At 44.8% G+C, this 17,745-nt stretch overlaps 7 non-coding genes across 7 annotated transcripts; all 7 read right to left on the bottom strand.

Annotated features, from left to right (window-relative positions):
- Positions 1-130: 130 nt before the first annotated feature.
- LOC130341451 (U2 spliceosomal RNA) lies at positions 131-321 on the bottom strand. The gene has a single exon (XR_008881386.1). It is a non-coding gene; the product is annotated as a U2 spliceosomal RNA (small nuclear RNA).
- A 2,085-nt stretch (positions 322-2,406) lies between these two features.
- LOC130341449 (U2 spliceosomal RNA) lies at positions 2,407-2,597 on the bottom strand. The gene has a single exon (XR_008881384.1). It is a non-coding gene; the product is annotated as a U2 spliceosomal RNA (small nuclear RNA).
- A 2,092-nt stretch (positions 2,598-4,689) lies between these two features.
- On the bottom strand, positions 4,690-4,880 carry LOC130341448 (U2 spliceosomal RNA). The gene has a single exon (XR_008881383.1). It is a non-coding gene; the product is annotated as a U2 spliceosomal RNA (small nuclear RNA).
- Positions 4,881-6,972: 2,092 nt separating this feature from the next.
- On the bottom strand, positions 6,973-7,163 carry LOC130341447 (U2 spliceosomal RNA). The gene has a single exon (XR_008881382.1). It is a non-coding gene; the product is annotated as a U2 spliceosomal RNA (small nuclear RNA).
- A 2,098-nt stretch (positions 7,164-9,261) lies between these two features.
- On the bottom strand, positions 9,262-9,452 carry LOC130341446 (U2 spliceosomal RNA). The gene has a single exon (XR_008881381.1). It is a non-coding gene; the product is annotated as a U2 spliceosomal RNA (small nuclear RNA).
- A 2,092-nt stretch (positions 9,453-11,544) lies between these two features.
- LOC130341445 (U2 spliceosomal RNA) lies at positions 11,545-11,735 on the bottom strand. The gene has a single exon (XR_008881380.1). It is a non-coding gene; the product is annotated as a U2 spliceosomal RNA (small nuclear RNA).
- Positions 11,736-13,821: 2,086 nt separating this feature from the next.
- On the bottom strand, positions 13,822-14,007 carry LOC130341406 (U2 spliceosomal RNA). The gene has a single exon (XR_008881351.1). It is a non-coding gene; the product is annotated as a U2 spliceosomal RNA (small nuclear RNA).
- Positions 14,008-17,745: the final 3,738 nt, after the last annotated feature.

The following is a 17,745-nucleotide window of genomic DNA, read 5'->3' as shown; positions in this document are numbered from 1 at the left end:
AAGCAGCAGCAGCACCACCTTTTGTTTTTTGGCTGCAGCAGCAGCAGCAAGGCCCACAGGGCTGGCTAGCTGGCTAGCCAGCAAGCAGGTAGCAATGAAAGTAGGAATCTTTCTTTTTAACCCTGTAAGGGGGTGGTGCACTGTACCCGAAGATACTGCCATATCGGGTCAATGCATAGGGCGACGGAAGCAAGCTTCGAAATCGGCCCCCGTTCTCAAAAATCCATTTAATATATGGTCCCCAGATAGGGGACGTATCAGATATTAAACTGATAAGAACAGATACTACACTTGATCTTAGCCAAAAGGCCGAGAAGCGATAACCGTGAAAGGGGCGGGCCCAACAAGGTCCCCTTCATGGGCACTATCACTGCTTGCTGTCAGGGAGGCTGCCAGACAATTTTCCATGCACACTCTGGGCTGGGGGGCAGTCAACCACCAGTACACACAGCAGAACCTAAACCCATACCATTATTGCTAAGCAGCAAGACAGGGGCCCATTGCACTCCCACGGGGCCTTTTTAAATGCAATCCATAACCCGGATTTGCCAGGAACCCTTCTTACTCCTCCTACTTGCATGTGACACTGGGCTTAGGATCTGCATAGGAAACACACACACAAGCACACACCTACCTTTGTTGCCTGCAGATGCCTCCTTGGCTGTCCCCAAACGGTATCAAACCAACACCCACGGGAAGCTGTAAGCATAGAGGACATGCCTGCACCCCATTGGACTTACCTGTGTGGGTTAAATCCGGGTTATTTGACAACCTATGGCGGTGATGGTTCTGCTCAGGCAGAGCAGTGCTGATGCTCCTCATAAAGCTGTCGCTGCTGTGAAGGTTCTAGGTGACATCACAAATCCCTATGGTTACATACACAACAAAGCTGGGTTGTTGTTGTTTACACTCTGCAAGGCCTGTGGAAGTGAGTGACATCATAGCACTGTAGTTCTGAGGGTTCTAGATGGATGCAACAATCTCCTGTTGCTTCTATGAAGGCCATAATAGACGACATCACCAAACAGCTCCATAGTCACATACACAGCAAAGGAGAGATGTTGTTTACACCTAGTGATGTCAGTGGTATTGAGTGACATCACAGCACAGTGCTAAGGCTCCTGGGCCTGGACACAGCAGCGGCTGCAATATCTCAACGGAGAATACGTTTATATATATGTGTGTGTGTGCGCGTATATATATATATATATATATATATATATATATATATATATATTTCTCCGCCGAAATCACTTTTAAACCCATTTCCACCTTTTTTTCCCTTCTCTTCCTCTTACTTTTTTTTCACGTTTTTTTACGTTTTTCTCCTTTTCGCCTCTTTTCTGGGCGTATTATTCTTCTTTTTCTTCTTTTTTTTCGTCTAATGCATACCCCATCAGTGCAGCAATGCTTATTCAATACCGCCAGCAGATGGAGACACTGGGGGATAATTTTCTAAGGATTTATACTGATTTTTCCTGTCTGAATTTGTCGCACAGAAAGTTGCAGGCCAAATATGTGTGACATTTCTGCGACTTTAGCTTCTAGAGCATTTTTACAACATTATACATAGGTGCTGAATACATAAAAAGCGACTGTTCAGCGACAGACAAGTCGCATCGGCTGAAAGTAGGCCAGAATGTCAGTCCATGTTGGAGCAGGTTTAGATACAGTCTAAAGTATAGATCTCAAAGTCTGTGCACAGAATTTAGCAAGGGCCTCGCACCTTCTGATGCATCAGGTAGGTGCACAATAGCATAGCCTAACCCTCTGTACTTTGGTCTATATTGATGCGGGACATAGACAGCCAGCTGATGACCAATCCATTAGTGCAATGGATGGCTGGAAGCATTTGTCTTTGCCTTTGCAATACCACAGAAGCAATGCATGGTCAATGTACAGCAATGACACACCTGTGTGAACAGCCAGGAGACCCCCCCCATGTTATGTTACATAGTTACATAGTTAGTACGGTCGAAAAAAGACATATGTCCATCAAGTTCAACCAGGGAATTAAGGGGTAGGGGTGTGGCGCGATATTGGGGAAGGGATGAGATTTTATATTTCTTCATAAGCATTAATCTTATTTTGTCAATTAGGAACATTCAGCACCCACCCGCTATCAAGGCAGCTGCCTATCATGTCATGCCCTACCTGCACAGGTGTGCTGGCTACTCAAATGATCCAATTAAGGAGGCCATTTAGTCAGCAGCAGCAGAAGTCCTGTGCCTGGACGCTCCAACAGCGGCCAGACACAAGCAGAAGCAGAAGCAGCAGAAGCAGCAGCAGCACCACCTTTTGTTTTTTGGCTGCAGCAGCAGCAGCAAGGCCCACAGGGTGGCTAGCTGGCTAGCCAGCAAGCAGGTAGCAATGAAAGTAGGAATCTTTCTTTTTAACCCTGTAAGGGGGTGGTGCACTGTACCCGAAGATACTGCCATATCGGGTCAATGCATAGGGCGACGGAAGCAAGCTTCGAAATCGGCCCCCGTTCTCAAAAATCCATTTAATATATGGTCCCCAGATAGGGGACGTATCAGATATTAAACTGATAAGAACAGATACTACACTTGATCTTAGCCAAAAGGCCGAGAAGCGATAACCGTGAAAGGGGCGGGCCCAACAAGGTCCCCTTCATGGGCACTATCACTGCTTGCTGTCAGGGAGGCTGCCAGACAATTTTCCATGCACACTCTGGGCTGGGGGGCAGTCAACCACCAGTACACACAGCAGAACCTAAACCCATACCATTATTGCTAAGCAGCAAGACAGGGGCCCATTGCACTCCCACGGGGCCTTTTTAAATGCAATCCATAACCCGGATTTGCCAGGAACCCTTCTTACTCCTCCTACTTGCATGTGACACTGGGCTTAGGATCTGCATAGGAAACACACACACAAGCACACACCTACCTTTGTTGCCTGCAGATGCCTCCTTGGCTGTCCCCAAACGGTATCAAACCAACACCCACGGGAAGCTGTAAGCATAGAGGACATGCCTGCACCCCATTGGACTTACCTGTGTGGGTTAAATCCGGGTTATTTGACAACCTATGGCGGTGATGGTTCTGCTCAGGCAGAGCAGTGCTGATGCTCCTCATAAAGCTGTCGCTGCTGTGAAGGTTCTAGGTGACATCACAAATCCCTATGGTTACATACACAACAAAGCTGGGTTGTTGTTGTTTACACTCTGCAAGGCCTGTGGAAGTGAGTGACATCATAGCACTGTAGTTCTGAGGGTTCTAGATGGATGCAACAATCTCCTGTTGCTTCTATGAAGGCCATAATAGACGACATCACCAAACAGCTCCATAGTCACATACACAGCAAAGGAGAGATGTTGTTTACACCTAGTGATGTCAGTGGTATTGAGTGACATCACAGCACAGTGCTAAGGCTCCTGGGCCTGGACACAGCAGCGGCTGCAATATCTCAACGGAGAATACGTTTATATATATGTGTGTGTGTGCGCGTATATATATATATATATATATATATATATATATATATATATATATATATTTCTCCGCCGAAATCACTTTTAAACCCATTTCCACCTTTTTTTCCCTTCTCTTCCTCTTACTTTTTTTTCACGTTTTTTTACGTTTTTCTCCTTTTCGCCTCTTTTCTGGGCGTATTATTCTTCTTTTTCTTCTTTTTTTTCGTCTAATGCATACCCCATCAGTGCAGCAATGCTTATTCAATACCGCCAGCAGATGGAGACACTGGGGGATAATTTTCTAAGGATTTATACTGATTTTTCCTGTCTGAATTTGTCGCACAGAAAGTTGCAGGCCAAATATGTGTGACATTTCTGCGACTTTAGCTTCTAGAGCATTTTTACAACATTATACATAGGTGCTGAATACATAAAAAGCGACTGTTCAGCGACAGACAAGTCGCATCGGCTGAAAGTAGGCCAGAATGTCAGTCCATGTTGGAGCAGGTTTAGATACAGTCTAAAGTATAGATCTCAAAGTCTGTGCACAGAATTTAGCAAGGGCCTCGCACCTTCTGATGCATCAGGTAGGTGCACAATAGCATAGCCTAACCCTCTGTACTTTGGTCTATATTGATGCGGGACATAGACAGCCAGCTGATGACCAATCCATTAGTGCAATGGATGGCTGGAAGCATTTGTCTTTGCCTTTGCAATACCACAGAAGCAATGCATGGTCAATGTACAGCAATGACACACCTGTGTGAACAGCCAGGAGACCCCCCCCATGTTATGTTACATAGTTACATAGTTAGTACGGTCGAAAAAAGACATATGTCCATCAAGTTCAACCAGGGAATTAAGGGGTAGGGGTGTGGCGCGATATTGGGGAAGGGATGAGATTTTATATTTCTTCATAAGCATTAATCTTATTTTGTCAATTAGGAACATTCAGCACCCACCCGCTATCAAGGCAGCTGCCTATCATGTCATGCCCTACCTGCACAGGTGTGCTGGCTACTCAAATGATCCAATTAAGGAGGCCATTTAGTCAGCAGCAGCAGAAGTCCTGTGCCTGGACGCTCCAACAGCGGCCAGACACAAGCAGAAGCAGAAGCAGCAGAAGCAGCAGCAGCACCACCTTTTGTTTTTTGGCTGCAGCAGCAGCAGCAAGGCCCACAGGGCTGGCTAGCTGGCTAGCCAGCAAGCAGGTAGCAATGAAAGTAGGAATCTTTCTTTTTAACCCTGTAAGGGGGTGGTGCACTGTACCCGAAGATACTGCCATATCGGGTCAATGCATAGGGCGACGGAAGCAAGCTTCGAAATCGGCCCCCGTTCTCAAAAATCCATTTAATATATGGTCCCCAGATAGGGGACGTATCAGATATTAAACTGATAAGAACAGATACTACACTTGATCTTAGCCAAAAGGCCGAGAAGCGATAACCGTGAAAGGGGCGGGCCCAACAAGGTCCCCTTCATGGGCACTATCACTGCTTGCTGTCAGGGAGGCTGCCAGACAATTTTCCATGCACACTCTGGGCTGGGGGGCAGTCAACCACCAGTACACACAGCAGAACCTAAACCCATACCATTATTGCTAAGCAGCAAGACAGGGGCCCATTGCACTCCCACGGGGCCTTTTTAAATGCAATCCATAACCCGGATTTGCCAGGAACCCTTCTTACTCCTCCTACTTGCATGTGACACTGGGCTTAGGATCTGCATAGGAAACACACACACAAGCACACACCTACCTTTGTTGCCTGCAGATGCCTCCTTGGCTGTCCCCAAACGGTATCAAACCAACACCCACGGGAAGCTGTAAGCATAGAGGACATGCCTGCACCCCATTGGACTTACCTGTGTGGGTTAAATCCGGGTTATTTGACAACCTATGGCGGTGATGGTTCTGCTCAGGCAGAGCAGTGCTGATGCTCCTCATAAAGCTGTCGCTGCTGTGAAGGTTCTAGGTGACATCACAAATCCCTATGGTTACATACACAACAAAGCTGGGTTGTTGTTGTTTACACTCTGCAAGGCCTGTGGAAGTGAGTGACATCATAGCACTGTAGTTCTGAGGGTTCTAGATGGATGCAACAATCTCCTGTTGCTTCTATGAAGGCCATAATAGACGACATCACCAAACAGCTCCATAGTCACATACACAGCAAAGGAGAGATGTTGTTTACACCTAGTGATGTCAGTGGTATTGAGTGACATCACAGCACAGTGCTAAGGCTCCTGGGCCTGGACACAGCAGCGGCTGCAATATCTCAACGGAGAATACGTTTATATATATGTGTGTGTGTGCGCGTATATATATATATATATATATATATATATGTATATATATATATATATATTTCTCCGCCGAAATCACTTTTAAACCCATTTCCACCTTTTTTTCCCTTCTCTTCCTCTTACTTTTTTTTCACGTTTTTTTACGTTTTTCTCCTTTTCGCCTCTTTTCTGGGCGTATTATTCTTCTTTTTCTTCTTTTTTTTCGTCTAATGCATACCCCATCAGTGCAGCAATGCTTATTCAATACCGCCAGCAGATGGAGACACTGGGGGATAATTTTCTAAGGATTTATACTGATTTTTCCTGTCTGAATTTGTCGCACAGAAAGTTGCAGGCCAAATATGTGTGACATTTCTGCGACTTTAGCTTCTAGAGCATTTTTACAACATTATACATAGGTGCTGAATACATAAAAAGCGACTGTTCAGCGACAGACAAGTCGCATCGGCTGAAAGTAGGCCAGAATGTCAGTCCATGTTGGAGCAGGTTTAGATACAGTCTAAAGTATAGATCTCAAAGTCTGTGCACAGAATTTAGCAAGGGCCTCGCACCTTCTGATGCATCAGGTAGGTGCACAATAGCATAGCCTAACCCTCTGTACTTTGGTCTATATTGATGCGGGACATAGACAGCCAGCTGATGACCAATCCATTAGTGCAATGGATGGCTGGAAGCATTTGTCTTTGCCTTTGCAATACCACAGAAGCAATGCATGGTCAATGTACAGCAATGACACACCTGTGTGAACAGCCAGGAGACCCCCCCCATGTTATGTTACATAGTTACATAGTTAGTACGGTCGAAAAAAGACATATGTCCATCAAGTTCAACCAGGGAATTAAGGGGTAGGGGTGTGGCGCGATATTGGGGAAGGGATGAGATTTTATATTTCTTCATAAGCATTAATCTTATTTTGTCAATTAGGAACATTCAGCACCCACCCGCTATCAAGGCAGCTGCCTATCATGTCATGCCCTACCTGCACAGGTGTGCTGGCTACTCAAATGATCCAATTAAGGAGGCCATTTAGTCAGCAGCAGCAGAAGTCCTGTGCCTGGACGCTCCAACAGCGGCCAGACACAAGCAGAAGCAGAAGCAGCAGAAGCAGCAGCAGCACCACCTTTTGTTTTTTGGCTGCAGCAGCAGCAGCAAGGCCCACAGGGCTGGCTAGCTGGCTAGCCAGCAAGCAGGTAGCAATGAAAGTAGGAATCTTTCTTTTTAACCCTGTAAGGGGGTGGTGCACTGTACCCGAAGATACTGCCATATCGGGTCAATGCATAGGGCGACGGAAGCAAGCTTCGAAATCGGCCCCCGTTCTCAAAAATCCATTTAATATATGGTCCCCAGATAGGGGACGTATCAGATATTAAACTGATAAGAACAGATACTACACTTGATCTTAGCCAAAAGGCCGAGAAGCGATAACCGTGAAAGGGGCGGGCCCAACAAGGTCCCCTTCATGGGCACTATCACTGCTTGCTGTCAGGGAGGCTGCCAGACAATTTTCCATGCACACTCTGGGCTGGGGGGCAGTCAACCACCAGTACACACAGCAGAACCTAAACCCATACCATTATTGCTAAGCAGCAAGACAGGGGCCCATTGCACTCCCACGGGGCCTTTTTAAATGCAATCCATATAACCCGGATTTGCCAGGAACCCTTCTTACTCCTCCTACTTGCATGTGACACTGGGCTTAGGATCTGCATAGGAAACACACACACAAGCACACACCTACCTTTGTTGCCTGCAGATGCCTCCTTGGCTGTCCCCAAACGGTATCAAACCAACACCCACGGGAAGCTGTAAGCATAGAGGACATGCCTGCACCCCATTGGACTTACCTGTGTGGGTTAAATCCGGGTTATTTGACAACCTATGGCGGTGATGGTTCTGCTCAGGCAGAGCAGTGCTGATGCTCCTCATAAAGCTGTCGCTGCTGTGAAGGTTCTAGGTGACATCACAAATCCCTATGGTTACATACACAACAAAGCTGGGTTGTTGTTGTTTACACTCTGCAAGGCCTGTGGAAGTGAGTGACATCATAGCACTGTAGTTCTGAGGGTTCTAGATGGATGCAACAATCTCCTGTTGCTTCTATGAAGGCCATAATAGACGACATCACCAAACAGCTCCATAGTCACATACACAGCAAAGGAGAGATGTTGTTTACACCTAGTGATGTCAGTGGTATTGAGTGACATCACAGCACAGTGCTAAGGCTCCTGGGCCTGGACACAGCAGCGGCTGCAATATCTCAACGGAGAATACGTTTATATATATGTGTGTGTGTGCGCGTATATATATATATATATATATATATATATATGTATATATATATATATATATATTTCTCCGCCGAAATCACTTTTAAACCCATTTCCACCTTTTTTTCCCTTCTCTTCCTCTTACTTTTTTTTCACGTTTTTTTACGTTTTTCTCCTTTTCGCCTCTTTTCTGGGCGTATTATTCTTCTTTTTCTTCTTTTTTTTCGTCTAATGCATACCCCATCAGTGCAGCAATGCTTATTCAATACCGCCAGCAGATGGAGACACTGGGGGATAATTTTCTAAGGATTTATACTGATTTTTCCTGTCTGAATTTGTCGCACAGAAAGTTGCAGGCCAAATATGTGTGACATTTCTGCGACTTTAGCTTCTAGAGCATTTTTACAACATTATACATAGGTGCTGAATACATAAAAAGCGACTGTTCAGCGACAGACAAGTCGCATCGGCTGAAAGTAGGCCAGAATGTCAGTCCATGTTGGAGCAGGTTTAGATACAGTCTAAAGTATAGATCTCAAAGTCTGTGCACAGAATTTAGCAAGGGCCTCGCACCTTCTGATGCATCAGGTAGGTGCACAATAGCATAGCCTAACCCTCTGTACTTTGGTCTATATTGATGCGGGACATAGACAGCCAGCTGATGACCAATCCATTAGTGCAATGGATGGCTGGAAGCATTTGTCTTTGCCTTTGCAATACCACAGAAGCAATGCATGGTCAATGTACAGCAATGACACACCTGTGTGAACAGCCAGGAGACCCCCCCCATGTTATGTTACATAGTTACATAGTTAGTACGGTCGAAAAAAGACATATGTCCATCAAGTTCAACCAGGGAATTAAGGGGTAGGGGTGTGGCGCGATATTGGGGAAGGGATGAGATTTTATATTTCTTCATAAGCATTAATCTTATTTTGTCAATTAGGAACATTCAGCACCCACCCGCTATCAAGGCAGCTGCCTATCATGTCATGCCCTACCTGCACAGGTGTGCTGGCTACTCAAATGATCCAATTAAGGAGGCCATTTAGTCAGCAGCAGCAGAAGTCCTGTGCCTGGACGCTCCAACAGCGGCCAGACACAAGCAGAAGCAGAAGCAGCAGAAGCAGCAGCAGCACCACCTTTTGTTTTTTGGCTGCAGCAGCAGCAGCAAGGCCCACAGGGCTGGCTAGCTGGCTAGCCAGCAAGCAGGTAGCAATGAAAGTAGGAATCTTTCTTTTTAACCCTGTAAGGGGGTGGTGCACTGTACCCGAAGATACTGCCATATCGGGTCAATGCATAGGGCGACGGAAGCAAGCTTCGAAATCGGCCCCCGTTCTCAAAAATCCATTTAATATATGGTCCCCAGATAGGGGACGTATCAGATATTAAACTGATAAGAACAGATACTACACTTGATCTTAGCCAAAAGGCCGAGAAGCGATAACCGTGAAAGGGGCGGGCCCAACAAGGTCCCCTTCATGGGCACTATCACTGCTTGCTGTCAGGGAGGCTGCCAGACAATTTTCCATGCACACTCTGGGCTGGGGGGCAGTCAACCACCAGTACACACAGCAGAACCTAAACCCATACCATTATTGCTAAGCAGCAAGACAGGGGCCCATTGCACTCCCACGGGGCCTTTTTAAATGCAATCCATAACCCGGATTTGCCAGGAACCCTTCTTACTCCTCCTACTTGCATGTGACACTGGGCTTAGGATCTGCATAGGAAACACACACACAAGCACACACCTACCTTTGTTGCCTGCAGATGCCTCCTTGGCTGTCCCCAAACGGTATCAAACCAACACCCACGGGAAGCTGTAAGCATAGAGGACATGCCTGCACCCCATTGGACTTACCTGTGTGGGTTAAATCCGGGTTATTTGACAACCTATGGCGGTGATGGTTCTGCTCAGGCAGAGCAGTGCTGATGCTCCTCATAAAGCTGTCGCTGCTGTGAAGGTTCTAGGTGACATCACAAATCCCTATGGTTACATACACAACAAAGCTGGGTTGTTGTTGTTTACACTCTGCAAGGCCTGTGGAAGTGAGTGACATCATAGCACTGTAGTTCTGAGGGTTCTAGATGGATGCAACAATCTCCTGTTGCTTCTATGAAGGCCATAGTAGACGACATCACCAAACAGCTCCATAGTCACATACACAGCAAAGGAGAGATGTTGTTTACACCTAGTGATGTCAGTGGTATTGAGTGACATCACAGCACAGTGCTAAGGCTCCTGGGCCTGGACACAGCAGCGGCTGCAATATCTCAACGGAGAATACGTTTATATATATGTGTGTGTGTGCGCGTATATATATATATATATATATATATATGTATATATATATATATATATTTCTCCGCCGAAATCACTTTTAAACCCATTTCCACCTTTTTTTCCCTTCTCTTCCTCTTACTTTTTTTTCACGTTTTTTTACGTTTTTCTCCTTTTCGCCTCTTTTCTGGGCGTATTATTCTTCTTTTTCTTCTTTTTTTTCGTCTAATGCATACCCCATCAGTGCAGCAATGCTTATTCAATACCGCCAGCAGATGGAGACACTGGGGGATAATTTTCTAAGGATTTATACTGATTTTTCCTGTCTGAATTTGTCGCACAGAAAGTTGCAGGCCAAATATGTGTGACATTTCTGCGACTTTAGCTTCTAGAGCATTTTTACAACATTATACATAGGTGCTGAATACATAAAAAGCGACTGTTCAGCGACAGACAAGTCGCATCGGCTGAAAGTAGGCCAGAATGTCAGTCCATGTTGGAGCAGGTTTAGATACAGTCTAAAGTATAGATCTCAAAGTCTGTGCACAGAATTTAGCAAGGGCCTCGCACCTTCTGATGCATCAGGTAGGTGCACAATAGCATAGCCTAACCCTCTGTACTTTGGTCTATATTGATGCGGGACATAGACAGCCAGCTGATGACCAATCCATTAGTGCAATGGATGGCTGGAAGCATTTGTCTTTGCCTTTGCAATACCACAGAAGCAATGCATGGTCAATGTACAGCAATGACACACCTGTGTGAACAGCCAGGAGACCCCCCCCCATGTTATGTTACATAGTTACATAGTTAGTACTTTTCGAAAAAAGACATATGTCCATCAAGTTCAACCAGGGAATTAAGGGGTAGGGGTGTGGCGCGATATTGGGGAAGGGATGAGATTTTATATTTCTTCATAAGCATTAATCTTATTTTGTCAATTAGGAACATTCAGCACCCACCCGCTATCAAGGCAGCTGCCTATCATGTCATGCCCTACCTGCACAGGTGTGCTGGCTACTCAAATGATCCAATTAAGGAGGCCATTTAGTCAGCAGCAGCAGAAGTCCTGTGCCTGGACGCTCCAACAGCGGCCAGACACAAGCAGAAGCAGAAGCAGCAGAAGCAGCAGCAGCACCACCTTTTGTTTTTTGGCTGCAGCAGCAGCAGCAAGGCCCACAGGGCTGGCTAGCTGGCTAGCCAGCAAGCAGGTAGCAATGAAAGTAGGAATCTTTCTTTTTAACCCTGTAAGGGGGTGGTGCACTGTACCCGAAGATACTGCCATATCGGGTCAATGCATAGGGCGACGGAAGCAAGCTTCGAAATCGGCCCCCGTTCTCAAAAATCCATTTAATATATGGTCCCCAGATAGGGGACGTATCAGATATTAAACTGATAAGAACAGATACTACACTTGATCTTAGCCAAAAGGCCGAGAAGCGATAACCGTGAAAGGGGCGGGCCCAACAAGGTCCCCTTCATGGGCACTATCACTGCTTGCTGTCAGGGAGGCTGCCAGACAATTTTCCATGCACACTCTGGGCTGGGGGGCAGTCAACCACCAGTACACACAGCAGAACCTAAACCCATACCATTATTGCTAAGCAGCAAGACAGGGGCCCATTGCACTCCCACGGGGCCTTTTTAAATGCAATCCATAACCCGGATTTGCCAGGAACCCTTCTTACTCCTCCTACTTGCATGTGACACTGGGCTTAGGATCTGCATAGGAAACACACACACAAGCACACACCTACCTTTGTTGCCTGCAGATGCCTCCTTGGCTGTCCCCAAACGGTATCAAACCAACACCCACGGGAAGCTGTAAGCATAGAGGACATGCCTGCACCCCATTGGACTTACCTGTGTGGGTTAAATCCGGGTTATTTGACAACCTATGGCGGTGATGGTTCTGCTCAGGCAGAGCAGTGCTGATGCTCCTCATAAAGCTGTCGCTGCTGTGAAGGTTCTAGGTGACATCACAAATCCCTATGGTTACATACACAACAAAGCTGGGTTGTTGTTGTTTACACTCTGCAAGGCCTGTGGAAGTGAGTGACATCATAGCACTGTAGTTCTGAGGGTTCTAGATGGATGCAACAATCTCCTGTTGCTTCTATGAAGGCCATAATAGACGACATCACCAAACAGCTCCATAGTCACATACACAGCAAAGGAGAGATGTTGTTTACACCTAGTGATGTCAGTGGTATTGAGTGACATCACAGCACAGTGCTAAGGCTCCTGGGCCTGGACACAGCAGCGGCTGCAATATCTCAACGGAGAATACGTTTATATATATGTGTGTGTGTGCGCTATATATATATATATATATATATATATATATATATATATATTTCTCCGCCGAAATCACTTTTAAACCCATTTCCACCTTTTTTTCCCTTCTCTTCCTCTTACTTTTTTTTCACGTTTTTTTACGTTTTTCTCCTTTTCGCCTCTTTTCTGGGCGTATTATTCTTCTTTTTCTTCTTTTTTTTCGTCTAATGCATACCCCATCAGTGCAGCAATGCTTATTCAATACCGCCAGCAGATGGAGACACTGGGGGATAATTTTCTAAGGATTTATACTGATTTTTCCTGTCTGAATTTGTCGCACAGAAAGTTGCAGGCCAAATATGTGTGACATTTCTGCGACTTTAGCTTCTAGAGCATTTTTACAACATTATACATAGGTGCTGAATACATAAAAAGCGACTGTTCAGCGACAGACAAGTCGCATCGGCTGAAAGTAGGCCAGAATGTCAGTCCATGTTGGAGCAGGTTTAGATACAGTCTAAAGTATAGATCTCAAAGTCTGTGCACAGAATTTAGCAAGGGCCTCGCACCTTCTGATGCATCAGGTAGGTGCACAATAGCATAGCCTAACCCTCTGTACTTTGGTCTATATTGATGCGGGACATAGACAGCCAGCTGATGACCAATCCATTAGTGCAATGGATGGCTGGAAGCATTTGTCTTTGCCTTTGCAATACCACAGAAGCAATGCATGGTCAATGTACAGCAATGACACACCTGTGTGAACAGCCAGGAGACCCCCCTCATGTTATGTTACATAGTTACATAGTTAGTACGGTCGAAAAAAGACATATGTCCATCAAGTTCAACCAGGGAATTAAGGGGTAGGGGTGTGGCGCGATATTGGGGAAGGGATGAGATTTTATATTTCTTCATAAGCATTAATCTTATTTTGTCAATTAGGAACATTCAGCACCCACCCGCTATCAAGGCAGCTGCCTATCATGTCATGCCCTACCTGCACAGGTGTGCTGGCTACTCAAATGATCCAATTAAGGAGGCCATTTAGTCAGCAGCAGCAGAAGTCCTGTGCCTGGACGCTCCAACAGCGGCCAGACACAAGCAGAAGCAGAAGCAGCAGAAGCAGCAGCAGCAGCACCACCTTTTGTTTTTTGGCTGCAGCAGCAGCAGCAAGGCCCACAGGGCTGGCTAGCTGGCTAGCCAGCAAGCAGGTAGCAATGAAAGTAGGAATCTTTCTTTTTAACCCTGTAAGGGGGTGGTGCACTGTACCCGAAGATACTGCCATATCGGGTCAATGCATAGGGCGACGGAAGCAAGCTTCGAAATCGGCCCCCGTTCTCAAAAATCCATTTAATATATGGTCCCCAGATAGGGGACGTATCAGATATTAAACTGATAAGAACAGATAAGGTTTCAACAAAATTTTATTGAATAAATAAGAAACCATACAAAATTTAAAATGCAAAATAATAAAAGGTTCACAAAAGTTTTAAAATACAAATAATAAAACCAGTAATAAAAGGAGAAAAAATAAAAATGGCAGGATAAAACATTATACAAATGTCATAAAAACTGATTATACTGTTATTTCGTTCCATAGAGGCAGACACCACATGGATGCTGCCTCGCTGGCCCCCAACTGTTTCTTGTCTCTTAGGTAATAGATGTACATCTCACTCAGGGCCAGCTTTATACAGTTTTTAACATCAATAAAATCATGTTTAAAAAGTAAGATGTTCCTAACTTTCCAGATGGCATTTTTAAAACAATTAATAATCATCCAGCAGATCATCTGCTGTTTAAAATTGGGGCAGTTAAAAAGACCGTAAAAGACACATTCGTGATTAAAATCTTTTAGGCCGCAGGCCCACTTCAAAAGTGGGCCTACCTTCCTCCAAAGCTCCCGTGCAAAAGGGCAGTTCCAAAATATGTGCAGCACCGTTTCGTCCACTCCGCAGCCATCTCTCGGGCACTTGGCTCTCGCCACCAGTCCTCGCCTGTGCTGGAACTCACGAGTAGGGAGGCACTGGTGGACGATTGCCCAGGCAAGATCCCTGTGTACATTCGCCAGAAACTTCCCGTACACGTTCCGCCATACCTTTTTGGATCTTGCCTGTGTGAAATTGGACACTGCCAGGGTAACCTCACTCCGCCTGAGGACCTTTGATACCTTTCTCTGGTCCCCCAGTATGTCAGGCTCCAAATCTTGGAGACCTAGGAGCCTGACTGTCTTTTCCAACACCACATAATGTTTTGGGGGACACAGAAGCACCGGAGCATTCAGAGGGATGCGCAACCATCTTTTAAAAACCATGCCCGCAGCGTACCTTAAAAAGCAGCTAAAAATGCCATCGGATTTAATAATTTTAAAACAGAAACAGAAATACTTTATGTAAAAGAAAGTAAAAAGGTTAGGAACATCTTTCCCGCCATTATCTTTACTTTTGTACATAAAATCACGCTTTAATTTCTCCATTTTTGAACCCCATAAAAAAGAAAAAACAATTCTAGTTACTTTTTTAATGTATAAAATAGATGGAGGAAATACCATGGCAATGTATAGCATAATAGGGAGTAAAACCATCTTTATTATTAAAATCTTCCCCTCCATGGTAAGGTTTCTAAGATTCCACATTAAAATCTTCTTCTCCATCTTAGCTATAGCTGAATCCCAGTTAGGGCTCCCATCATTGACCTGGTTAAAAACAATACCTAAAACTTTAATTTGATCCTGTTGCATTGTGACTCCTGGGGTGATGGATGAATCCCAGGAGCCAATATAAAAACAGTCACATTTATCTGTGTTTAGCTTAAAACCAGAGACCTCGCAGAAATAGCTGGTGTTCCTCAATGCCCCCCTCATGGATGGAGAGTCCGGGCACAGTATGGTGACATCATCCATGTACCCCAACACCTTTAGATGGGTCCCTCCTCCACCAGGTATCGGTACGCCTCTTACTACCCGGTCTTTTCTGAGGAGGGCCATCAGTGGTTCGATTGCGCAAATAAAAAGGAGTGGGGACAGGGGGCAGCCCTGTTTGACACCTGATAAAAGAGGAACACCGCTGGTTAAAAAGCCATTAACAGAGACTTGACTAAAACAGGATCGGTATAAAAGCATGATTCGGCTTAAAATCGTTTCAGGCACTGCCATCTTTTTAAGAACTAAAAACAGGTATTCATGGGAGACCCTATCAAAGGCTTTTTCAAAGTCTAAGGATAAAATTGCTACAGTTTGATTTCTATCCTTAAAATACCATAAAACATCTCTTAAAATATTTAGGGATTCAGCTATAGACCTTCCAGGTACCCCACAAACCTGATTTGGGTGAATTAATTTATGAATAAAAGGTTTAAAACGGACAGCTAATAACTTGGCTAAAACTTTATAATCGACATTTAAAAGTGTGATGGGGCGCCAATTTTTTAGCATATCCTTTTCACCCTTTTTAAAAAGTAATGATACAATCCCCCTCCTCCAGGAAGGGGGAAGTTCATTAACAATAAAAGTTTCTTTATACAATAAAACCATATCATCCTTTAAAATATCCCAAAAAGCTAAATAAAATTCGATGGGTAAACCATCTTCCCCAGGGGCCTTCCCACTAGAAAAACTTTTAAAAACAAATAAAAGTTCATCTAAGTTAAGATCACGGGATAAAACCTCCTGGTCTAAAACATCTAGCTTAAAATCAAGGGAATTAAGAACATGTTCTAAAAAGGATGGATTAAGATCTTTCTTATTAAAAAGAAGCTGGTAGAAGTTAAAAACTGCATCTAACATGCCTTTTGGAGTGGATTCACCCTCAAGGTTTTGGATGATATCCCTCCTATTCATCACTTTTTTAAAAAAGAAACGGGAACATTTCTCGCCCTCCTCCAGGTGCTGCACATGTGAGTTAAAAATGATTTGTTTCCCTTTCTTTTCTATGGCATGTTTTATTTCAGTTTTAAGGTTTAAAATATCATTTTCTACATCCATACCAGCTTCTTTCAATTTAAAAAGTACATTTAAACGCATGTTAAGAACATAAAACCACTGTTTTTCCATTTTTGCCTTCTTCTTACCTGCTTTGATAAAAAAAAATCTGATTTTAGATTTGGTGCCCTCCCACCAGTGCAGCATAGGCTCGTGGGGTTTTCTTTGTGATTGCCAGCATTGGTAGGTCCGCACAAACTCCTCTTTTATCTCAGGGTCCTCTAGGAGTGTGGTGTTTAATCTCCAGAGGCCCCTTTTTGCTTTTTGCTCCCCCTCTAGCTCCAGGCCCACCAAGAGGAGCTTATGATCAGAGAAGATATTCTGCTCGAGCGTGCATTTCAGCGGTTTAAAAGCTCTAGAGGAAAAAATAAAATCGATTCTGGAGCTCACTCTTCCATTGGACCATGTGGCGCCTGGGTCCTCCGGCAAGAGATCCTTCCAGCAATCTTTCAAATTAAAATCATCAATAAAATTTTTAAGCAGGTAAGAAGTGCGGTCTTTACGATTAATATCCCCACCCTGCCGGTGTTCCCCATCACGTATGCAGTTAAAATCACCTCCCACCAGCAGGGGGGAAGACCCAACACAAAACAGTGGTAAAATTTCAAATAGTTCTGCCCGCTCCTGTTTATCAGGAGGGGCATACACATTTAAAACACGAATTAAAAGTCCATTAAAATATAGATGAATTAAAAGAGCTCTGCCAGGCACAATCTCAGTTACTGTATGAATAGAAAAGGACTGGCCTCGGCAGAGCAGCCCAACACCCACAGAACGACAGTCATTTGCACCGGACCATATGGATGGGCCCAGCTTCCAGTCTTCTTTTAAGTCTTTATAGTCCATTTTACTAGGGATTCCACATTCTTGTAGCAGGCAAAGGTCAAAGTCACATGTCTCTAGATAAGAAAATAAAGCAGCCCTGCGATCAGGGCTCTTTAAGGACCTCACATTGAGTGAGGCAATTTTTACAGGGATAGGCATAGTTTATGGAGAGTCCGTGCTTGGAGAATCAAAGTCAATAATAAGCTGCGTACCGTCATCCCCCGCCTGCGGGGTCATCAGCTCCTTGATGTTCTGAGGGTCGGAGCTTGAGATCGATGATGCCCCGACCCTGAGCTCGCTCTCGTCCGAACTACGGCACGCCGCTTTCCTTTGAATGTCTTCCTCTTCTTCTTCTCTTTGTCTTTTAAATGTC

Source organism: Hyla sarda, unplaced genomic scaffold, assembly GCF_029499605.1.
Source record: "Hyla sarda isolate aHylSar1 unplaced genomic scaffold, aHylSar1.hap1 scaffold_620, whole genome shotgun sequence".
Lineage (NCBI taxonomy): Eukaryota > Metazoa > Chordata > Amphibia > Anura > Hylidae > Hyla > Hyla sarda.
The sequence above is the reverse complement of the archived record's forward strand: the minus strand, read 5'-3'. Positions and strand labels throughout refer to the sequence as shown.